Consider the following 26,140-nt stretch of genomic DNA (forward strand, 5'->3'; position numbering starts at 1 on the left):
CGGCATTATGTGGAATCTTCCAGTGTGCTTAAGCAGAATATGTCCCTAAGAGGAATCACAAGAGTCCTATCTCTCCCTGCACTCTTGTTGCAAAGGCTGTTGTCAAGATTTTGCAGCTACTTGCTGCAAAAAAAAAAACCTAGGGAATAGTTTGCATGACATTTCACTGTGACTGTTCCGAGGCTCTGAACATTCTCCCTGGAAAAATGGAGTTTTGTGGGTTTTTTCAGAGTGGATGTTTGGAAAAAGTTCAAGTACAGTGAAACAGCAAAAAGGTACACCACTGGCCATGTAACTTAGTTGTGTATTTAACACATCTGAGATTTATGCCATTCCACTTTATTGTGATCACTGTGCCTTGTGTGGGTGTCCTTTCAACATGAGAAAAAAACAGAATAAAGCAATGGGACTGAAAAGGCAATGCAAAAGAATATCAATGCTGTTTTGTAAGCATTGGGAAGTCTGACTTGTAATTGCATGACTCCACTATCTTTCTCAGTTACCCAATACGCATTCTGCAGCTGAGTTAAATAGGGGTTCAAAGCCCTTTTCATCCTGTGGGACCACATACCCCTTTGCTGAGCCCCAGGGCTCTGGGTTACCTGCAGGTAAACCGGCAGGAGGGCCAGCCTCCCAAACACCCTGCCCAAGCTGTGGCTCCTCTCTGCAGCTGGAGAGCCGCCTCGGCATGTGCCTGGGCCCAGGAAGACCTAGGGGGACCTGCCCTTCTCTACCAGATGTGGGCTGTTCACCAAAGGAAAGGAGGCTGCAGAGCTGCTCACTGGCAATGCCTGCGTTCCTTGGCAAGCCCAGGCAATGCATGTATGCTGGTCTGTTTGGCTGGTGACATTGGTTTCTACTTTCATAGTTGAAATGTGCAGGATTTCTCCAAGACGGGGATGAAGCAGCCTCTGAAACCTGCTTTCCTTTCTGCTGAATCAGCCATCACAATGTTGTTTGTTTGTAAGCCGGCTGAAAGAGCTGGGCTGGTTGTCTGAGGCTTTTTCCAAACAGGAGTGGATAAGATCAGAGGCTGAAAAATGAACCCAGAATAACTGACAGAAATTGTCAGCAATTTTGTCCAAAGAACTACCACTACCAGCAGTCTTAGATTTGTGTGAGTCTTCTTCGAGCCTTACTGTTACTAACTCCTTCGATTTGAAATTCTTCTGTGTTTTTTTACAGCTTCTCTTTTTCAGGTCTTTTTTGAAAAGTTGTTTTTCTTAATTCCTCCATGCAAAAAAAAAAAAAAAAAAAATCATTATTTTCTAATTCCCTTCCTTTGTCAGCAGAAAATAAAAGTATTCATCTCCTATAAGATCTGAAAATGGCTTTGTCATTTTCAAGATGTTTTGAAAGTAGTCTTTCAATTCTGTGATATTGTCTAGGTAAGAGGAATTCAAATTACTTCCAAAATGGAAACTCACAACCTCAAATTTAATGGATAAATATAATCTGTATAAATTTGCATATTACATACCAGAAAGAGAGAGGGATATAATATCAAGTAACAGACAGATCAAGTAAGAGATGGGTTGGTGCACATCTGGGTGTCTTTTCCCCACAGATCATATTGACACCAAAACAGACCAGGACATGTGAATAGGACACAATTATATATTTTTTAGCCTGATAAGATGATCAGACAGAGATATTTCTATTGGCTAAATACTAGTACTTGCTAGAAGAGAGTGAAAGAAAGGGAGCATTCCATATGGACTTACAGGCCATGGTGTTGTGCGCTTTTGAAGTTCATCACATTATAGCTTCTGTGTTAAATTATGTAACTAACAATTTGGTACCCCCGTTATGCTTTTTTTTTCAAAGATACATTATTAAATGTAACCCAAACAATTTTACTTATCTCATAATTTACTTGGATAAAAACAATGTTATATTAGGAACACATTCAACTTTAAAATACACAGTATAGTCATGCATGCAATTACACAACAGAGTCGAGGAAATACAAAAAAAGTAATAACAACTGTGCCTAGCCTTCAACAATATTGTCAGCCCCATCTATCCACCCTCAGAAAGGGCAGGGAGCTTCTGTAGTCACTGGAATACACTAGTGTTAGAAGAAGTTAAGTCCAGCATGACCTTTTTCCCTTGAGCCATGAATATTCTTCTTTTAGAAGTATGAATAATAATGATAATAGCCTTAATTTCATGCATATTTATGAAAACAAATGTATACTTAACTTAAATCATGGTACTAAATTCACTAGGGCCCATAGGATCTGAGCAGGTGTTTAATTTTCCTAATTAATATTCCTAACTTCAGTAATTTGACACTTAACCATCTGACTATGAATGAGGAGAGAGAGAAAGAAAAGAAAAGCTAGTTTCAAAAAAAGTTCCCCTGATCAGCAGCTTTCTGGTAGTTTCAGTCTACCTGGCTTAAATCTTTTGAAGCCAAAAAGTTGAACCCAGATCACCTACAAAAATGGAAAAACATTATCGTAAGAAAGCATTAGCTTTATAATCTACACTCCTTTGAGCTGATAGGAAATGTTATCTTGTACCTGATTAAGTTATACTTAAAGTGATCTATTTTCATTACATATACTCTAGCAGAGTTTTCAATACATGAGGACATTTGTGATGAAAACAGAAAGTATCACAAAAATATGGCAATTCATACAGCTTAACTCAGCAACTAAATAAGTACCAAGGAAATAAGAGGGAGGCAGCCGCATTTTGGGCACACTCATACAATTGAGGAAATTCTAGTTCCCAGAAAAATTCAAGGCTATGAGAGCATAAAGCCGACACAACTCCTTTCCCCTGAACTCTCTTCTTAGAGGTACAAATACTCTCGCCTCCAGGATTTCTCATTTTCTAGTCAGGAAATCTTTTAGAAAAAAAAAACAAAAACACAGTAACTCTACTGAAATCTCAAAAAAAAAAAAGCTGAAAAGTATATTTATTTCTGGAATCTCACAAGAGCAAAGTTTCTCAGAAAAAGTTGCCACGATCCAATGAATACACTCACTGTTTATACAGGTGGGCTCCTGCTGCCTTTGGCAGAGAGAGGAGGGACTCTCTCACACCAGTTCTGAAGACTTCTGATTCTTTTCAGTAGCTCAGGTTTACTGACGGAGGAAGTTTGAGGATCGGGTCAGGAGACTTTTTTTGGTCAATCATTGTGCGAGAAATTAAATAGACTGTGTCTCTGCAATTTAGATATTCAGTAAATCCATGCTGCCAGCTAGCCAAACCTTGTTAAGACAAGGTCTGTTTGCAGCCATGCTAAGGGGGAATTGCAAGACTGAATTATCTGAGCAACATAGGAACAGTTTTACCTTGATGTGTAATAACGTTTTAATTTGCATAAATGTTTGATACTGAGCTAGAATTTGAATTTCACATAAATTCATTTGTTACCTCAGGATTAAAGCTGAGTTCTACAAATCTTTTCCTCTGTTGCTGTCTCTGTCCATCTCTTCCCTCACAATTGCCACTTAAAATTTTAGCTGAACACAGTAGCTCTGAGGATAAGAACAAGTGCCACCAGAGGAATGAGAAAGTGGCATCAAATCTCCATAACAGTGAACAGTTTTTTGCCACTTCATCCTAGGTGTTCTACCATGTCTGCACAAAGCAGAGTATATTTTCAGTGGTTTTTTTTAGAAATACTTGACCTGGTCTCATTTTATCAGAATTCAGTTTGCTGATTTCCAGGATACTTTACCCTTTGTAATACTCTGGGATGTTCTGCAATGTATGACATTTCCGGCAATCAAAATTTGGATCAGGCAAACATTTCTCCTCTCAGTGTTCATTTATTTAAGGTTGGATTCTCCTTGGTTTTTGTTTCTTTGTTTTTTTCTGGAGAGTGTTTCTGGGAAGACAGGGAGTTCTTGAACCTGACAAGACATTTAGTCTGAGCAATTTGCTCAGAAAAGGCAGAACAGAGCAAAGCTCCAGCAGCTAATGTCACAGGCAAGGTTTTTGATGATACTGAACTGGAAGTCTCATTAAATAATAAAGCACAATGTAAAAATGTAATCAGATTCAGAATGACTGGAGTCATTTATGTACCTGCCTAATAGAGTGCAAATGGAGTTCACTGAAGATTCAAATACATCAGTAAATTCTAGAGTGAAGGACCACAAGATATGAAATAAATAGTAGCACATAGTAATAAACCAACAAGGAAATAGATTTCAAGGAAAGTGTAGGAAAATACTGTACTAAAAAATATCAGACTGTCAGCTGCAATGAAGAAAACAGCCAGGAATATTTCTTGGAGAATATTCAAGAGAAAAGGTCTAACATAAAATAAATGCTACAAAGAGCTGTATACAGTGCTACTCACCAAGAATGCAGTTATCTGTCATATCATCATGTCTCCCTTGATTCATGTTAAAACAAAAGATTGAGAAAGTAAAACTTATTCTTGCTAGGGAAGAGGAATAAGATTTTATAAGGTCTTAATTTCAAGCTTTTGAAATTGTAAAGGGATTGATAATATTGATCCCACTGTACTCAGCAGTTATACTTCTGCCTTGCAAAATGAGGAGTAGTAAATCTGAGGGGTAGTAAATCACTAAAATTTATCATAGGGTCCAAACTGCTTTTCATTTAAAAAAAAAAAATCAGAAAAAAAAAAAGAAGGTTTAAACAACTACTTCCTTCTAGATTAAGTCTTCTCTCTGTTGTTTTCCAAGCTTGTACTTGAACATGTACATTTTAATCCTCTCATTACTGCCATATAACCTGTCTCCTTTTTGACACTTGAATGGATATCACTGTTTTTGGTTCTGACTGTCAACTTAAACTAGAATATCTGAAAACAAACTCGTATGGTGCCCTAAGGTAACTAGAAAGTGTGATTTTGCAAGTGCTTATCATTTCTTTTTCAGCTATGACAGGACAACGGATACCCAGACAGGTGGGCTAGTAGCTGGAATCATTTGTGCCAGTGCAAACTTTCCAAATTTGCACACTAAAAATTTGCAGCAGCTTTGGTCTCTGCTGGCACTTGAGTTACAACCTGTGCAATGCTAGAAGGATTTGTATGTGGAATTGCATCACACTTCTATGTAAGGCTTTACCACCAGTAACAGGGCAGGTCAGTACCAAAAGAACATTTTGGAGAGAAAATCCTACACACTGCTTTATAAAGACACAAGCTATAAGAACATTCCTGTCTTCCAAAAAAAAAAAAAAAGAAACATTTTGTAGTTCTCACAGGTGTGATTTCACAAGAGGATTGCAACTAAAGGGCTACAGTCAGGATAAAGGGATAACTTAGAAGAGGGGCAAGGGCTGAAGGGCTACAGCCAATGTTGCATTTTTTATTAGACCACGGGATGGAGCTGGGAAACCTGTAACCTTAGGATAGCGGAGGGCAGGCTTGAAAAGAGGCAGCAGACTTTAGCAATCACTCTGGATATAGCCATGGTTGTTCAGGTGGACTACGGGAGGAAATGATGTGCGCTAGAGGGGAATGGCAGCAAAGGAGTCAGCAAACACATTAGCACATATATTAGAAAAGAAACAGGAGAAGCTTTTTCTCTGGTTTCGGAAGACAGAAGAAGTGTGTCTGTGGTTCACCCTGTCCAATATAATCCAGCTGTTTTCTCCTAGTTGTTATTGTCTTTTAAGTTGCTTCAAGCTTGAATGACAATTAAAGTGATCCAGAAATTGAATCAAGTTTTAAAAAACAGCAACAGTTTGGTAGCATTATGGCACATAGGACACATAGAAGAAAGTTGCAGGGGTTTGTCCCAGCTTGGCAGAGGAGTGTGCTCTACAAACAGCAGCTAGAGAGGAGAATAATTTTGTTTCCAGCCTAAAATGAGACTTGTAAGAGGAAAAGTGCTTCTCATAGATCAACTTCCTTACAGCAATAGCCATACAGAATCAAGTGTTTTCTTTTTGCTTGTTAGATATTAAATGTCCTCTTTTCCAGCTGCTTTATCATCAGCGGTAATCCTCTCTGCATTGACATGGGGCTTTTGAAAGGGCACAGTAGACAGGGTATTTCCCAGATTGGAGATGAATGGACTCTTGTCCCTGTACCAAGCTTCCTTTAACAGTTAAAATAAGGTCCTCATCTGAGACTAGGCAATAAGCTTGTATTTGATAAATGAATAGGGAGATTTTTATTTTTTTTTAGCTTGAGTGCTATTGTGACAACTACTTACTACGGTGTGGTAGACTGGGTGCAGTCATTTCTCTTGTGCTTCCCTGAAGGGGTACTGGTCACTTCATTGTCTGTAGTTCTCTAAAGCTACTAATTAGATGTGTATATACATGTAATAAATGAAGTAAGGAAATAGTATTTTGGAATTTTTTCTTGATGATTCAGAAAGTTTCTTGGACAAGTTCATGTATAAATGAAAAATAAGCATTTGTTTGTTTAGAATTATATTTGTTCTTAATTTACCATATTATGAAACAGTAAAACTGCATTTACTAGTGCTTTTTGGGATATGGCTATCTTTTTTTTGGTGTTGACAACATTTGGCTTCCTAATTCTCTCATACAATGACTAGAAAGGAACAGTTACAAAGGGAAAATTTCCACTTCTTTAAAAACATGTTATTAAATATTTTTACTCTCAGATTGTTCTTTGGGTTATAATTTCACTAAATATGCCTTAGGGCCATAGTAAATGTCTCTTCTTTTCAAAAAGTTATTTTTCTCCTCTTTTAATAATGGTAAGATTTGCTAAGACTTAACTGCCTTAATAAGCATTATAGCCATATCTTTTTTTTTAAAAAAAAAAGCAAAATAATAAGAACTGTCTTAACACACATTTCAGATACAGTGTTACATCTCTGGCATCTGTTCAAGTTCAGAAAGAATAATGAATGAGCTTGTCCAAACTTCAGAAGACAAATGCATTTTGCTATATAAAAGCTATATATGAGCAATCATTCTGGAAACCATCAGCTCATAGGAAGAAGAAAAGTGAGTCATAATTAATAATTTACAAATCAGTTTAGGATATTAAAATTATTTTTTCTATTTAATTTACACTTATTTTTACCAGTGAATTTGGGTTCTAATTACTGTAAATTCCTCTTAGAATAAAGGAAACTTATAACTAGTTTTTGACGATATGATACAGATTTGAGAGTGTGTCACAATTACAAATATTTTCGACTGCTCCTTCATACAGCAAGAAAAGTGTCTGAGTAACTCAAAATGTGCAGTGAAAGGAAGAGGAAGAAAGGTCTTGCTAAGATTATTCATGGTAAAGCCGAAGGAAAAGGTTGGGGGTAGGGGCTCCATTTTTCATTGATAGTTAATTTGACCACCATCTAATACTTGCTCTGAAGCTGGATCTCCACATAAATCTTTTCTAAGTATACGTATTTTCATGTAATTATGAAACACTGGAAGCAAAACAGACATTGAACTAAAAACCAGTAAGAAATTTTAATTCAAAATAAGGTTGAATAAAAAACTTTTTATTAATATTAAGATTTTGCTGTCTTTTCGGTTTACCTATCTTTTTTTTTCAGTTCCTCAGTGCTCAGAAAGTTCTTTCTGCTGACCTCAGATTGCCAGCTGACTTTGCAGCTAGATTGATAAGGCCTGATTCTGGGCTTGTAGATGTCTTGTTCAGAAGTAGTATGGAATATTACTGTGTTTTGTTAAGAGTGGCATACTTAAAGGTCTTAAGTTGCCAGATACATTTTTTAAATTTGCCAGATGGATCCATGTTCTTCTGCTGTCAATCAACATAATTTCACAGAGCTCAGCACTAGGTCTTTTTTTTCCAGCATTTTCTTTCTTTTTTTTTTTTTTTCCCTGTCCAGCTGTCTTCTAGCATTGAAATGACACACAGATCCAACCTCTGTGTACCAGGTATTAAGTAGCTTGTCACTACAATAAGTATGACTTTATTAAAAAAAAAAAAAGACTAAAATAGAGTTGTAGTCCTTGATCTACCCACGGGTAAAAAATTTGAAATATGTCAGTATCAAAACAAAAAAGTCTGTATCTACACACTGGATTGAAAAGCCTGTGGTGTCTCCACTGCTAGCACAAAGTACCATGACTTCATTGAAATCAATGAAGCATTGAAAATTTACAGTAGGCAACAACCTTCACCTTTGCTGTAACTTTGTATATTAGAGAGTAAGTGAAATCTCAGATTTGGCTGAAGTGAAGTTCTACATGAGCCAGCAATGTAAGCTTACAGCCCAGAAAGCCAACTGCATCCTGGGCTGCCTCAAAAGAAGCAAGGCCAGCAGGTCAAGGGAGGTGATTCTCCCCCTCTATTCCACTCTCATGAGACCTCAACTGGAGTACTGTGTCCAGCTCTTGAGTTCCCAACATAAGAAGGACATGGACCAGTTGGAGCGAGTGCAGAGGAGGGACACGAAAATGGTGATAGTGCCAAGAGTACTTCTGTGAAGAAAGGCTGAGAGAGTTGGAGCTGTTCAGCCTGGAGAAGAGAAGGCTTCAGAGAGACCCTTCAGGGAGGCCCACTACCTAAACGGGGCCTACAAAGAAGCTGAAGAGGGACTGTTGACAAGGGCATGTAGTGATAGGATAAGGAGCAATGGCTTTAAACTGAAAGAGGGTAGGTTTAGATTAGATATAAGGAATAAATTCTTTACTGTGAGGGTGGTGAGGCACTGGAACAGGTTGCCCAGATAAGTTGTGGATGCCCCATCCCTGGAAGAATTCAAGGCCAGGCTGTATGGCACTTTGAGCAACCTGGTCTAGTAGAAGGTGTCCCTGCCCATTGCAGGATGGTGGGAGCTAGATGGTCTTTCAGGTCACTTGCAATCTAAACCTTTCTATGATTTAGTGACTGCAGTTTTTTGTTGTTTAGTTAGAATAATCTTCTTATTCAAGGTTACTGGTGAAGAGGAGTGACCAGAGTCTTACTCTACTATCTCTTGAGTGCCTACACTCACTACCCCACATGATTGCTTTTTAAGCCCTTGAAACCTGTGTCAAGCACACACATAAACTAATTAATTCTATTTTCTTAACTCTATTCCTGACATTGTTAAGTAGTTGTGGAACATTTATTTTGGAATATTTGTACTTGATGTGAAACGCAGTGTTCTAGTCTCCAGAAAGGACCTCTCAAAACAGTTAGATCAATATGAATCATCCTATGCTTCAGAAAAAGACCTCTTGAAACAGTAAGATTAATGATTCTTCAGACATCCCTGAGATTATAAAGACCAACCATATATATATGCAATAATACAACCAGTGGGTGATAGGAATAATAGAATCACAGAACAGCCCAAGTTAGAAGGGACGTCGAAAGTTCATCCGGTACAACTTCTCATGGGGAAAGGTGCCTAGATGAGATCAGTTAGCGTCCTGTCCAATAACATCTTGAAAGCTTCCAGCAATAGGGACTCTACCATTTTCCTGCTGAGGTTGTTCCAGTGAACTTTCTCACTGTAAAAAATTTCTTTCTTATATCAAGATTAAATCTATCCCTGTGCAACTGATACCCATTGCCCCTTGTCTTCTCTGTGAGGCTCCTTGCGAAGTGAGAACCTCTGTCCTCTTTGCAGCCGTACTTTAACTAGTGGAATACTGTAAAGAGGTTCCCTCTGAGCCTTCTCTTCTCCAGGCAGAAAAGATCTAACCATTTCAGTCTTTCCTCATAGGGTACGTTCTCCAGCCTTTTGATCATCTGTCCATATCTTTCTTGAATTGTTGGGACCAGAACTGTACACAGTGCTCTAGGTGTGGCCTGACAAGAACTGAATATAGTGGGATAGATCACGCCTCTATCTTTGCCAGTATTACTCCAGCAGATGCATCCCAGGATCTGACTTGCTTTTGTTGCTTCAGCAGCACACTTCTGACCCACATTCAGCTTGCTACCCACCAAGACCCTCAAATCCCTGTGGCTGTACTTTCCAGCCACATAAATGCTAGCCTGTTCTGGGCTCTTCAGTTATTCTGTTTCAGGTGCAAGGCTTTGCACTTGTCTTTGTTAAACTTGTCATTGTCAAACTTCATACTGCTCTTGCTACCCAACTCTTCTAGCCTGTCCTCTCCCTTCTGACATGTATACCTCACCACTCAGTTTGGTGTCATCGTCAGATTTGGTGAGGGTGCTTTCAATTACAACATCCAGATACTTTATGAAGATTTTTAACTCCTGGGGCCCAGTATCAAGCCCTGGGGGACCGCAGTTGGGACAGGCTGCCAGCCTGAGTAAAAAACATTGACTACCACCCTTTGAATGCAGTCTGTTGGTCAATTTCCTTCCCATCTTGCAGACCATCCCTTCAGTGTGTGTCTTGACAGTTTGTCCAGGAAAAGGCTGAGAGAAACTGTCAAACACTTTGCTGCAGGCCAGGTAAACAACATTCACTGCTCTTCCTGCGTTGACAGAAGATGTTAGCATTTAGTTAGTAATAGTTTATATGAGGACTTGTTCCACTACTTTTGCAGGGACTGAAGTAAGATTAATGGGCCTATAGTTTCCTTGGTCTTCTTTTGAAACCTTCTTTTAGATGGGTATGACACTTTCCCTCTTCCAGGCAAAAAGAATATCCCCTGATCACCACAACTTTTCAAATATTATAAACAGTGGCCTTGCAACAAAGACAGCCTCTTATCTTAATACCCTGGAGTGGATTCCATCCAGGCCCATAGATTTCTGTGAGGGAATAGTGCTCTAGACTTGCATTGGCAAGGTGACATTTGTACACCTCTACCCTCCCTCCTCAAATTTCTCTAGTATCCTAACAATATAGGACGTAAGAATTAAATTCTCTGCGATACTTGATGCTTTGAGATCTTATACTGTTTGGAGCACTGTAATATATGAAAGAGGTAAAAAAGCTGGAGAGAACCCAGACAGGACAAGTAAGAATGGTAGAAGTTTAGGAAACACATCCTTGGAGGAAAGGTTGATGGATGTTCTTTATAATTTATTTAGACTAACAACTAACAGAGAAGTCCAAGATGTAGTGTACTGTGATAATATTCCATTACAGAAAAAAGTATCCCAAAGGCAGACTGTTCAGTTGTTTTCTGTGGAGAAAGATAGAAAATATAGGCTTAATTTACAGAAGAGATTGATCTTAGGTCTTAACAAATAACCACCTCTTAAAGAGGTGAAACAGTTACAGTATAGCCGGAAGTTGTGTATGTTTTCCACTGAAAAATTTTAAGAACAAGTTAGAAAAATCTGTGCAGTGTGGTATGCACATAAAATTGGATCATGTTCCAGGTAGTCTGGTTTTTGTCTTCACATTCCTCCCAGTCCTACATGGTTATGATTATAGCTTTGCCTGTGATATGCTTTGTGGAAACTGCCTATAGTCTCAGAATAGTCATATAGTAAGCAGGTATATATTCTTACTACATATTTTGATGATAAGTTTAGAAATACCAATGTGGGAGTTACTAATATCACAAAGATTTTAACTGTGCAGACTTATTCTGACAGTACTATACCATTTTCTAGTAAACCTAGCAAGATTTCAGAGCAACATAAGTGATCACCAAGCAAGATTTAAAGACACATCAGTGACCACCACAAAACCATAGTACTTTATGCTTCAAATATATTAAAAGTTTACAATTTGATTTTACATAAAAGCCTATGCGCTTGTATTAGAGTATTTGACCGCAAGATTAGCTACCTGTGCTCAGAAATAATGTGTGCTGGTTCAGCATCATGTAAGTATATGATGGAAAAACCGAATTCCTTAAATGCTAAGATAAAATTTGAATAAGAACTAAGACACAAATAAGAATGACACACAAATATTTTAATTTTTAAATCATTTCCATCTATCATGAAATCTTCCAACCAAGTTTCACTTATTAAATATAACTTATTATATATCTATCTATTTTCAAGATATGTTTTTAATCTTTTTCAACTCTGTTTAAATCAATATAACTTTACAAGTGAATGAAGTTTCAAGGTATATTTGCTTTTAATCAAAAGGATAGACACAGTTGTGTATTTGTAATGTCGTGATTACTTTCTTGCCTAATGAGTGATTGAAGTTTGTTTATACTAGTTTTCTCTGCTATCCTTACTCCAGAAAAAGGTTTATCAGCAATCCTATGTAAAATGCCTGTTTTAAATAGTAGAATTTGGCAAAGAATGTGGAAGTCTATGGAAATGTTTAATCAGTTTTGATATGCCTATAATAAAATTGTCATAATGTAATATAAAGTGACCACTGCCAAAAAGGTAATGTATTTGCATTCACAATGCTCCAGGCAATTTTTTATTTCCATTTCCCCTGAGTCAAACAAACATGACATTCAAAATTGTATGCCATATTGTGATTATCTGGGGAGATAATTCAAGTCATCACACAAATATTAATTCTGAGCAGAAGCTAGGTTAACAAGGTCATACAACACACACTTTTGGTTTGGAACCAAACTTAGACTGAGCATTCAGAGCAGTGTTTGAGTGACAGCAGTGCAAAATGCAGTAGAATCATAGAATCATAGAATGGTTAGAGTTGGAAGGGACCTTCAAAGGTCATCTAGTCCAACCCCCTTGCAAGAAGCAGGGACATCCCCAACTAGATCAGGTTGCTCAGAGCCTCATCCAGCCTGGCCTTGAACTTTTCCAGGGATGGGGCATCTACCACCTCTCTGGGCAACCAGTTCCAGTGTTCTACAACCCTCATTGTAAAAAATTTTTTTGTAATATCCAATCTAAATCTACCTCCCTCTATCTTAAAACCATTACCCCTCATCCTATCACAACAGGCCCTACTGAACAGCCTTTCCCCATCTTTCTTGTAGGTCCCCTTGAGGTACTGGAAGACCACTCTCAGGTCTCCCTGGCGCCTTCTCTTCTCCAGGATGAACAGCCCCAACCCAGTATAAATACTAAAGTTGCAGGCCAAAATATATTAAAGAACATTAGGCTGGGGGATCAACCTTCCAGAACTAGTAAATGTCATATTTTTCGGCTCAGTCTGCAAACTCTGAATCACAAGCTTTCACATCTGCTCCAAGAAAAGCAGAGATTAGGGATTTAGGACTAACACTGCAATGGAGCCATGGACGAGTGGTTCATCTCAGGCCCTTTCCCCTACAGAGCTGAGGGACACATGACTGAATCCTACACCTCATCTCAGAGACACCAAGTGCCTCTCTTAAGACAATCTGGGATTTTTGGAGCTGCGCGCAATACTAGGTGAGGAAGGGGTTGCTGGCACCTGTCCCCTGGCTGCTGCTGGAGAGGCACCACTGTCTGGGAAACAAGTAGGGTCTTGGTGATCTGGTGTAATCAGTCACTCACAGCTGTCCTGTCCCCATCTCTGCCACAATGGCTGTCTGAACATTAAAGTGTTCCCCTTGCAACATCCTGTTGCTTTCACGTTGAGAACCTTAGGTCAAACTGTCCACTTTTATTTCTATGCTACCAGCATTTTGCTTTGGGAAGAGAAACAATGGTTTGAACCATGTTAGGCATTATCTAAATTTGATTGGAATATGTGTGTGAGAACAGGGTAAAAGCAGCAGGGTGTAAGTGAAGAGTTTCATGAAAGAAATGTTAACTTGAGGCATCCAAATCAAGCATTGTAAGATCTTTCTTCATAAAAATTTATTTGGGAGCTTTGATAATTTCCTGGCTGTCTTAATTTAAAAGCATAAATTATAGTTTGAGTCCAAAACAGAAAATCTTCAAACTTAAAAAAAAAAAGTCTCCTGAACTGTGCTATAGTCCATGAATGCTGCTTTTTTTTTTTCCATGAGACCCTTAGAGTAGGGTCTAGGCAGTCATTCACATGCACACTCACTCATTCTTTTCCAAACAGAGAGATTACTTCTCTGCCCCATTCTGTGATGTTCTGTAGGCAGGGACACTTTCCTTTGAGATTTACTCTTCAGCTCTCCCCTCACAACCGATGTATTTATTATCACCAATATTTTTATTATCTGATATATTAACCAATACATTTATTATCACTCTTCAAACCTCTTTGTGTACATGAATTCTTACTATTCACCTTTTGCTTCCTGTATTACTGAATAGTTCTGTTTCTCTTCTGCTCAGACTTAGTCCTCCGGAACACTTAAACATACTTTGAACTTCCAAATTTCAATCCTTGCTTTATTTTTGCACTTCAAAATAATAACAGATTAAATTTGTTGCAACTGCAGAAGTAGCAAGTGGTTGCACTTATTAAGTAAACTGTTTTGTGGTATTGCACAAAGAAATCTATGTTAACCTGGATTGTATTGCTTAAGGATTCAGACCTCTGTAATGTCCATCTCACAATGTTTTCAAGAGGAAAAAAAAAGGAGTCTTGCTTGGTCTTGTGATGAGAAAGTTGGGGTAATTTTTGGAGAAGCAATTAGCTGGTGTTAGCTGGGGCTTCAAAGGCAAAGACAATCCCTATAGATCCTACAGAACACTCTGAATTGCTCTAAGAACCAAACATTTCCTGAAACCCCAAAACTGACTTGCATACATCCAAAAGCTGCAATGACTTCTAGCAGAGGGCAAGGTAATATTTAAATAAATGTGACACTAGGATATCACGTTAGCTGGTGTTGTAAAATGGATTGTGATTGGTGATTTATACTCACGGATTTAGAGCAGCTATTACAAAATTAGAGAAATAAGCATGGACACACCTTTACCCAGTGTTCATTTTGGCATTTGTCGTAGCATTATAACAGCATTATAACATAGCACTGGAAGTAATTGAGCAGATCAGGAGCTCAGGCTCTGGTGCTCTGTCCCAGTTAGTCTTCTCCAAAATTATAATGATACTTTTTATTGCTCTTGGTGGTGATAAATGGTATTTAATTATTTGGCTAATTAAGGCAAGTTAGGCTTTAGTGTATGATAGACTGGAGATTAGGAAATTATAGAGGTTAGTTCAAAACATCAGACTAATCTTCTGTTTCTGTTGATCTGTATTTTTGAGACAATTGGGACGGTCTTCTGTCAGCAATATTTAGTATGATTATAGTGCCCAATATTTGATTTATTATAGCACTTCACATTTGGTTTTGGATTTGGGGATGGAAGGTGCTAGTATCAATTAAGATTAAAAATTATGACTGTTTATTTCAGAAATTACTCTCAAACATTAACATGTCTTGTACGCTAAGAACCTTCCATGCTAGATTTCTGTCTTTGTAAGTTGTTAAAATTCTGCAAAGTTAGCAGACTTTGAGTCTGCCATTACTTGTGTTACAGGCTCAAATTTTAAAGATAATAACTTTGGAAGGACTATTGCCAAGGCAATATCTTTAACAGTCACCACTCAAAATAGTAGTTTATAGAAGAGAGCACGTGTATTTTACCACTAGCTCACAAAGAAAATATGGAAAAAGAGGAATTTAATGTGAGGATATGAAAGGCTACAAGAACCAATGTTTAGTTTATTGAGAAAGGATTTCTTGGCATAGAGTTATATATCTCTTTGTAAAAATCTCAGTTTTATTGAAATCAGCCACTAACCTCATTTAATTGCCTCCTTGATTCCTTGTTCAAGAAAAGAGGCATTTCTAAGTCCATACTCTAATACAATTGTCAGTATAAATCACCAGGAAACCAGAGCAAGCCTTTGGAAGAACACCTGAAATTAATTTGGCAGCTAAGGCATGTAACTGACAGCCAGAGATAAAGGAATAGAAAGCTATAAACTCCTAATAAATGATTCTGCATCACCACAGGTATTCAGCCTGCTTATACTTAGGTAAACAACAGCACAGGACTTTACATGTAGCAGTAGCTTAGCCATACACTTCACATTAGCTTATTTACATTCTGGAATATAAATAATCAAATGCCCAGAAACAAAAATTAACTTCCCTCTATTTTAAAGGTAGTCATGAGACATCCTTACAGAATCTTAACGTGTTTTTTTCCATAGTATTTGTGGGTTAGTGCATGAAGGACAGTGAGAGAAGAGAGTGAGCAAACAGAAAACTCCTTTTATTTGACTAAAACCTCTGTATTTGAGCAAATTTTCACTCAGGATGTGTTGTACAGAATACTCTAGGCTAACAATAGTAATTTTTTTAACTAGTCATTGCATTGTTGAGTCTTTTCTCTTCTTTTGATAGCTCATACCTAGCATTGTTTTCTGACATCTCTGGTAACACGATGTAATCATCATTCAGACAGTCACTGTGGTTCTAGCTTTCAGTAAAAGAAAAACAGAGGCCTTATCACGAGTTATTCTCAGTCTCTTCATTAGCTCCTAAGTAGCACCAGACATATTTGTGTTCACCTGTAGTGAAGGACTAGCGGTTTCAGGAAGGAATGTATCCTCTGCCCTTCAGAGTCTCTTGTGGACGTAAGGGAAACACGCTATGAGGTTTGGGTAGACAGGGAGTATTGTCCTCTACCACTGTGATCAGCTTGGGTGCTAAACAACCTTTATGAGAAAACAGTTATTTAGAAAAAAAATGAGTCAAATGTAGTGAAGTGTGGAGACTAATTCTGGGAATAAAAGTTAAGCACATGAGATTTTTCAACCACTAACTACTTGCTCCTCATCAAGGATTGTAATGTATGTTGTAGATTAGATTTTCCTTGAGTTTTTCAAATGCCAAGAAGAAATAAATTTGTGTAAGAGCTACTTGGCTTCAAGTAAGGAGAGAAAGCTCCTTCCTGTGGAAATGCTGGTTAGAGCCAATTATAACCGAATTGATTTTTCTTGGCATTAAAAATCAACAACAAAATCAATGCAAAACACCACTCTATCGCCAATTTACTTCTAATTTCTTAATGTTTCTGGATGGAGTCTTAACTGACAATAGCCATGCCCATGTGTGAGAAGGAGAGTGTCATAATTCAGCCCTGATCGGGACCAGACTACACAGTCTCTCTCTCACTTCCCCATCCTCCGAGAGAATAGGGGGAGATAATATAAGAAAAAACAGCTCGAGGTTTGAGATAAGGACAGCGAGAAAATCCTTAAAGTTACTGTTACAGGCAAAACAGACTTGACTTGAGGAAAAATAATCATTTATTACTAAAAACAGTAGGATAATGAGACAGAGAACAAGACAACCTCCCTCCACCCCTCCCTCTTCCCAAGCTTAACATTATCTCTACTACCTTCCCCCACCCCAAGCGGCACAAGGGGGAAGAGGGAATGGAGGTTGCGATCAGTTCATCACACATTGGTTTACTCCGCTGCTTCATGGTCAGGGGAAGAACTCCTCACATTCCTCCCCTGCTCCATTGTGGGGTCCCACCATACACCACTGTCCTTCATGAAACTGCTCTGGCGTGGGTCATCTCTTCCACGGAGTTCAGTCTCTCCAGAACAGCTGCCCCAGCGGGCCCTCCACGGGCCACAGGTGCCTTCAGGCATCCACCTCCCCCGGTGTGGGGTCCTTCATGAGCTCCAAGTAGATCTCTGCTCCTCCATGGACCTCCATGGGCTGCAGGGGCACAACCTGCTCCACCATAGTCATCACCACAGGCTGCAGGGGAATCTTGGCCAGGAGCCGCATTACTCCTCCCCCTCCTTCTTCACTGACCTTGGCATCTGCAGCTGTTTCTCTCACAAGAAAAGTTATTCACAACAGGCTGGCAGACACCTCTCAGGATCTCTTCACATCATCCATCTCATCTCCTCTCCACTTCTTGCAGCCGGGCTGGGCCGAGTTGGGCCCAGTTGGCCATGTGTCGAGAGGCCAGAGGGTGAGGCCTGCAAGGCCCATGAGGCCTGCGCCTCCCACTCTGCACCTCTGCACCCGCTCAGCTTCTTCACATCTTCTCTTCTCTCTTTTTTTCTTCTGTTTTCGCCTTCTTAAATATGTTATTGCAGAGGCGTTATCACAGAACATTCTGCTACCAATCGGCTCGGCCTTGGCCAGCAGCAGATCTGCCCTAGGCCCGGCTGAGTCCACTGAACAAAGGGGAGTGACTTCTAGCAGTTTCCTACAGAAGCTACCACCTTAGGCCCCCCCTCACTAAACAAAACCACAACAGAGAGCTTTTATGTATAAAATAGAGAAATTAATGGTGGAATAAATGGATTTTTAAAACCTTAGTAAGGCAAGAGGAAGAAATATTTAAACCAGGTGTTCTGCCATGTGAAAAGTGGGAAATTTGCTAGTTCTGTTTTAAGCACAGTTTACACTGTCACTTATTTGAAGTATACCTAAAATAAATTTCCCACAGCTCTGTTAAATGGCAGAAAATGAACAGATTTTCCATGTGGGAAACACATTGCCAATACCCTCTGGCTATGTCCTCTGATTTAACCCAAGGTATATTTGTTCACCTGCTGTAGAACGAGAAATATTTCACCTGCAATTTTATATGTATGTAGAGAAGTAATAGAATCTTAGAATCATAGAATGGTTTGGGTTGGAAGGAACCTCTAAAAGTCATCTAGTCCACCCCCCCTGCAAAAGGCAGGGATACCTTCAACTAGGTCATCTTGCTCAGAGCCCTGTCCAACATGACCTTGAATATTTCTAGGGATGGGGCACCTACCAGCTCTCTGGGTAAATCTGCTCCACTGCTTCACCATCCTCATCGTAAAATTTTTTTTCCTTATGTCTAGTCTAAATCTACCCTCTTTCCCTTTAAAACTGTTAATGCTCATCCTGTCGCTACACTCCCTGATCAAGAGTCCCTCCCCTTCTTTCTCATAAGCCCCCTTTAAATACTGAAAGGCTGCAATAGAATCTCCCTGGTGCATCCTCTTCTCCAGGCTGAACAATCCCAACTCCCTCAGCCTGTCCTCATAGGAGAGGCTCCAGCCCTTTGATCATCTTCGTGGGCCTCCTCTGGACCATCTCCAATTGGTCCATGTCCTTCTTATGTTGGGGGCTCCAGAGCTGGATGCAGTACTCCAGGTGGGGTTCACAACAGCAGAGTAGAGGGGGAGAATCACCTCCCTTGACCTGCTGGCCACACTTCTTTTGATGCAGCTCAGGATGCAGTTGATTTTCTGGGCTGTAAGCACACATTGTCAGTTCATGTTGAGCTTCTCATCCACCAGTATCTCCAAGACTTTCTCAGCAAGTGGCCATCTCTTCTTACACAATCATATAACAGAAAAATCTCATAAGAATCTGTAGGTGGTGTTAATAGGATAGGAGCCCTGCATTCAGCTCCTCATCATGTCCAGTAGAAATTTAAGCACACATTGGTTTTGGTCACTGTTTACTATTATATTTTGGAAAAGATGGTCTTTCCATTAATCAAATCAGGAAAATTAGATTGTAGATTCATTGTCCTGTCCTGCTGGAGTCAAAGAATCCCTTATGTATAACTGGTTTGTTAACAGAAGAGTGGGAGGAGGGGGAAGAAACAAAAATATTTGATGATTGTGTATTTGTATATACATGTACATGCATGCACTCAGAATCAACCATACATAAATTATGGCTAAGATGCTAGATGTATGTATGTAGTCTTAGCAGAAATCTCTTCTAGGGTCTTAGGTTTAGCAGGAGCAGGGTATATATATGTGTGTGTCTTTATGTATATATGTGTAAATATGTAGAAAGAAGGACATATGTATACATATATCCATATATCCAAATATCCATATATTCCACTCCCTATATACATATAGGTACATACACATAAACATGCACACATACACATGTGTATAGAGCATATATCCACATAAATAGAAGTTACTAGGTCATTAATAGCGAGCAATAGCTTAGGACAGGAAATGAAGAATATGATATCTACTTTGTACAATGCAAGCTAGTAGGAATGACGACAGATGTTCATTAGACGATTTTGATAAGTATAAATACCACTCTTCACTTTAGGCCATTATTAAAGTAATTATTTTTTTCAAGTACACAGTGAAAGCTGTAGCTGTGCAGTACCTCAGTGAGCATTATTACATTAATATAGTGAACTTACCCTGTCTATCTGTCATTACCAAACCCTACAATGATACTCTGATTAATGATGCATACTGCAGATTTCGCAGATGCCAGCCAGATGTTCAGAGAAAACTAATGTTTTTCAGCTTAGGAAGTAAAGCATAAATCATATACACACTGACACACCTAGTGGAACAAATGGAAGGTATTTCTAAGTGAATTTGCTATCTAGCTCCAATTTATTTTTAGTTAGACAAGATACACAACACAACACCCCGTGCATTTCAGCCTTCCAGATAAGACCATAGATGAGAGGACCATGCCAATAATTAAAAGCAAAAGTTGCCCTGCTACTAGGAAGCACTTTTGTTGTAGGTACTCCTCTATCTCTTCCATCTGGCTGCTTCACAGAGCAAGAGCCTCAGCATGCAGCTCCCAGGGAGTGGAAAGGGGAAAGGAAAGGAGGAGCTGCTGTCAGCACAGCTCCCAGCAAGGAGCAGGGGGGTGGCTCATGTCCAGCACCACATCCTCTCCTCTAGCCTGTGTTTGTACTCATTTGTATATATGTGCTGCTACAAAGGGAAGAGACCTACTTCTTTTTCAGTAGTGTTCATTAACTTCACAGCATTAATTGTTTTGCCTCTGCAAACAAGCTCCCAAGCTGGTATGTCTACACGAACATGTTACTCAGGAGACAGGAGTGATGTGATGTATGGCTCGAAAACTGTTTCAGATTTGGAGAAAGTTCCTTGGCCCATCAAGTGGGAAAGCAAAACAAGGCACAGGCTGGCCTGAACTCAAATCCTGCTGCTACAGACCATGCAGAGATCATGTGCTCAGGATGCATAGTACAGCACTCAAGCTTTCACTTGGTGTTGCTAAAAGGTTCACAGGTCTTGGGAGGATGGGAGCTTATTTCCCAGTCTTCTACTGGTGGAGTAACTCTGTGTGGCTGGCTATGTAATTTTACCTTACCAGGTATTTATGGACTAGCACTTCCTCTTGCTCCTTTCCCACAAATGCTTTTGTAGTGCTTTTGATACCAAGCAATTGCTTGCTGTCTTTCAAGGAGTAGCAATAGGAAGCAGACAGAAAGCACAGGGAGTGACCAAGGCCTTCCCCAGCAGCCTCAATTTAAATATTTTAAACCATATCAAACTAGCTTCTGACAGTATTCACTATACCACAGGATTTCTGTAAAAATTAAAGTCACTGAAGAAAGAAATCTAGCTGTGCGTAATGAGTACCTGCACTTACACATTCATCTCAAACATCTACTGTTTTGTGGTGTCAATAAACTGTTGTGGGCTTTTCCTTCCTGCAGCTTTAGCCAAGCAGGGAAGTGGCCTCTTCTCTCCACTCACATCCTAGGAGCACCCTCCTGCCCTCCAAACACTCATAGTTTTCCATATTTTGTTTACTAGAGCAAAGAAGCAGCGACAAAAGCCTTAGAAACGTGTGCCTGGTCACTCTGTCTCCACTTACAGATATGTTGCTTTTAAAGACAGCAGCAGCAGAACTGTTGCTACTCCCAGGTGTGGATGAACAGCCAAGAACTTCAATTTTGGTACAGACAGAGAGTAGCAAGGGGAGATGTATGTAGTATGCTGTGTGGCTCAGCAATTCTTCCGTCCCTGCCACGTTTTCTGCTCACTGCTCTTCACTGCTGCCAGAGCAGCACAAATGCATCAACCTTGGTTACTGCATAAAAGCTTTCTGCAGGGTACAGATTTTTAGTCACGCTGCATTGAACAGTGAAAATGGGGAAGAACTGCCCTGCACAGCAGAAAAAGAAACTAATAATGGATTTTCCACCTTGCCAAACAATAGCAGTTTGCTCAATTTACATCCACTCTCGAGGTCAGGGTCTGCAAATGGTGGTGTAGTGGGTGGAGCCTGGTGCAAACAATAGTGGGCATTTGAAAGCAATCACCATTATTGCTGTCAGATCCTGGTCTTTCATTTGGATGACAGCAATCCTTTTGATTTGTAAGGGAGATAAGGAAGCAAGAAGACATAGAAGATGGTTTATTTAACCTATAACATCTATTATTCTTCATCGTATTGTGCATTGAATCTGGACAGACTGTCCTTGATTCGCTTGGACAGACCATAAACTACTTTCCAGTGCATCTTCCCTGTGTTGATGAGTTCCTAATTTTAGCATGTCCGCATCTTCCTCCAATATAGCTCTGCTGCTGGATTTAAGTGTTGGGAAGGGCCAGAAGAAAACAAAGTTATTTCTCTTTTATTTTTCTTTTACTCCTATTCAGAATAACATAATAATGACTCCAATGTGTCAGCAGATTAATTACAGCATTACAGAGTTTCATTAGTGAATTTCAGTCAGTTTTAACAGCTCTAAACTGCTGTCATATGATCGTGTCAATTTTGTAACTCATGTGAGATCACAGAACCACAGAAACATTGGTTGAAAGTCCAGCCTCCTGCTCAAAGCAGGACTATCACCAGCCTTGTGCTTCCATCTTGTTAAGTCTTCAATAAGATGGAGAATTAACAGTGTCTCTGGGTGACAAGTGCTACAATATCCATCCCAGGGAAAAGTTTTTTTCCTGATGTTCAATGTGAACCTCCCTAAGCTGCAATTTGCCTCTTGTTAAGGTGTCTACCCCCACTGAGCATTTTGACTCCGTAATTTTTGTAAATCCTCTGAAGTAGCTGTAGGCTATTAGATCATCCTTAGCTCCTCTTCACCAGGCTGCATAAACCCTTTTCTTGTTAGGAGCTGACAAATATTGAAACACTCATTATTAGCACTAGAGTATGCCGGTGCTTCCAGATGAAGATGCCACAGGAGACAGTGTCAGAAGCCTTACTAAAGTCAAAGTATCTTGTCTTTACCACTGCCCCATGCTGGTCCAGAACAATTTCGTATTGACAGATACTTACTGTTTTTTTCCTGATTCCTATCTTGTCCTTCATGTGTATGAAAATGGATTAAAAATTAATTAACATATAAACTACCTAAAAGAAATAACAGGTAAAGTCAGCTTACCTGCCATTGACTCAAAACAAACCCTGCCTTTTTCTTAAGTAGCAAAATCAAAATGCACTAGTGGCTATATTGTTCTCTGACTAACAGGAGGAAAGACTGCATGTTAGGCCTCACATGGATCCACAGGGAAGGTTTTGTGTCCTCAAACTCATGTCGATGAAATGGCAGTGAAAATTATCAACCAAATATAGCCTGAGCAAGAGATCTTCTCCTCGGTTCCCCTGTACTTATTCTCCAGTGTTCAGCATTTAGGACTGTAGAAAAGCAAAATAATTCTTGGTTTCATTTGTGCCAGGAAATGCTAACCTAAATGATTCATGTTTCTATGCATTTTGCTGGGGCAGGTAAATCCAGAAATCCATTTGTTCTAGTGGGTGAGCAGAGCTGAATATAGAAAGCAGGAGACTGAAGTATGATTGTTTTGTCTGCAGTGTGTTAACTAATGAGGGAATTAAAGGTTATTTTGGGCTATAGTTGTTCCCTGGCAGATACTGATTGATTTCCATGATATGCTATAGATATGCACTGTAACTTTTCAATCTATTGACCAATGTGAATGGTGTCATTATAAGATCAAAGGTACATTTTAGTGCACTGTAGCTTTTCTTTCTACTCTTCCTGTTATCAGTGAAGAATCCTTTCCCAGCAGAATAACCTTGGTGGGTTTTTCAATTGTATTTTGTAACATTTATTACAAAAAAAAAAAAAATTGTAAATCCCAGAACTTTATCAGGTCCTGTATAGTCTTCTCAAGAAGACAAACATTAGTCTCATAACTGCTATCAGAAACATCTTCACTAATTTTCCAGATTTCAAGACTGGACAAAAGAATGTGATGAGTCTACTTTAGTAAATTCTTTTTCTTTTTAACAATGACTGTATTAAGATGTCTGTCTTGTAGCTTTGTGCAGTGAATGCATTAATCCTGAGCTTCATCTGATACTTACTTTTGCTGGTAGCTTTTTGGGGAAAATACACTATTAGAAACATTTGTGCCTTGTACATCATTGAAAGTTGCATTTATTGCTGTATAGCACCTAGACTTTTTACAGAGGACTAGGTGTGCTTAGTCTTGTGCTCTATGAATGATGAGTTATGTGAATGTATCTCCTTCACAGTGGCAGGTGGAAGGAATTATGACTTCCTATGCTCCTGTAAAAGAGCAGACAGAGAAGGTAAAATATGTTATGTCAGCTCTTGAAAGACTGTCAGATTCCTTCTTGCTGCAAGGGTAGAAAGCCTGGAGTGAAATGTGCACACTCTGGAGCAGTCTTGGGTTTCTGCCTGAGTTAATTGCAGAACCCGCTTCAAGCTAAGGTATCCCAAGTCATTAGTGCCTCGTCTCCACAACGCTGGGTCATCCAGCACTTCTGAACTGATCCAGATGAAATGCATGACTACATTTCTGTTGAATTAGACAAAACAAGGTATGGAGCTCATCAGGCACAAAGGAGCCTGCCTGCATGAAATTAACATGTCAAAATGTTTTGACCGAATTTGAACTCACAGTGTGGGTTTGTATCAGATTGGTGCTTTGTGCAAGGCAGCTGTAGCCTTTTTGATCTGATATCAAGAGACCTAAGAGAGGATATTCCTGACAGAGATACAGCTCCCATTTCTTAACTCAGAAGTATTTCTTCTACTACCTGTTTTGTGTATAAAGAGACATCTGTCAGATGTAAGCTCTAATTCACTTGTCTCATTAATCTCTGTGTGAGAACATTCTTAATTTATTTATCTCAAGATCCATTGGTCTAGATACAGGGAAATGAAGTGTTGCAATTTCTTGTTTGGACAGTGAAAAGTTTGTCCACTCTTCTCACCACCTGACTTGGACCAGCAAAAAGATGTCTGTATCAGTTTTTAGTATTTTTTTAGATATCACTGCTGGTCTGTCTCTCTGAACTGCTAGGCATAAATCACCACATTTTTTGGTTGCTCAGCAAGCCCCACTGTTTATAGCTACATAACGCTACACAAGGGGATGACAGACACTTTCTTGCAACCTTGGTGTACTGACATGTGTATTGCTTCCAGTAGTGGTTTCCAGGACTAGTAGGACACAATCAGATGGAGATTTGGCAGGCCATGTGCAGAAATGCTGGCCCAGCCCCAGACCGACCTCTCGTCCAGGTATAACTTGAACCTCAGAAAAACACAGCATCTCATGGAGCAGTCTGCCTTACAGACTCTTGTAGCGGGTATGTGGGAGAAGGACACAATTCTGCCTCAGAAATTACCTAGATAGGTGTGTGACAGAAGAAAACACCATCATTTTTCTATTAATAATGTTTCTATTGCCATTTGAGAGCAATAAGGATCCAGAGAAGCATGACGCTAGAGCTATGATGCTGCAGGTGAATTCATTTATCACTTTTTTTTTACTACTGTTTATTAGTTTACACTCAGCTACGTTTAATAGGTTTTTCATACCCATCTTTTTTCCCCAAAAATGTAAACAATTCTTGATGTCAGCAGCCTTGAAAGTGTGCTTTGGAAATATATTCCCTAACTTACAGGAAAAGGTGCATGTAAGATCGTTTTAGTATGCTGTTTAGTCATCTAATTTTTTATGGTCCTTTTCTTGGTTGGTATACTCATTTCTATCTAATCTGCATAAACTATTTTTCATGTGTTATAGCTATCTTAGCCAACAGATGGTGCTATGTAGAACATCTTTATGATATTGTATAACATTAAAAAATTACAGTTAATCTGTACATGTAATTACTTTGTGAGAAAATAAATGTAAAATTGAAGTTCACAATAATAAATGCTTATCATAAAAATTAGATGCAAGGAACAGTAAGTGTTGAGAGTCACTGATGAATGTTCATTTCAGCCTGCAGGTGGGGAAGGATGGAGTTGCATATGTAAATCTGGCTGTGGTGTCAATGCTACTGCTCTCATACATGAAGATCTTCTGTGAAATCAGGCCTTCAGGTAGGTAGATTTTAAGATCACTAAAATTATGACTGTCTGTTCTGGTTCCTACTCTCTGGGATTAATACACTTTATCTGAATTGAAACAGAAAGATGTAGCATGCCATAAGTACTCATACAACTGAAGTAGGACCACTCCAGTAAATAAGAGTTATAAAATGCAATTTTAATTAAAATTCATCACTGTTAAGTACCACCAGTGTTTCACACTGTGCTAGGATTTTGTCATCCAAATAGTGCAGTAAGTTTGCTGGTGCTGCTCAGGTATGTAAAATTAATCATGCATAACGACATGGGTTTGATGGACGGACCACTCGGTGGATAAGGAGTTGGCTGGATGGTCTCACTCAGAGAGTGGTGGTCAACGGCTCAATGTCCATGTGGAGACTGGTCACAAGTGTCATCCCT

The sequence above is a fragment of the Chlamydotis macqueenii genome, chromosome Z, assembly GCF_036417535.1.
Source record: "Chlamydotis macqueenii isolate bChlMac1 chromosome Z, bChlMac1.mat, whole genome shotgun sequence".
NCBI lineage: Eukaryota > Metazoa > Chordata > Aves > Otidiformes > Otididae > Chlamydotis > Chlamydotis macqueenii.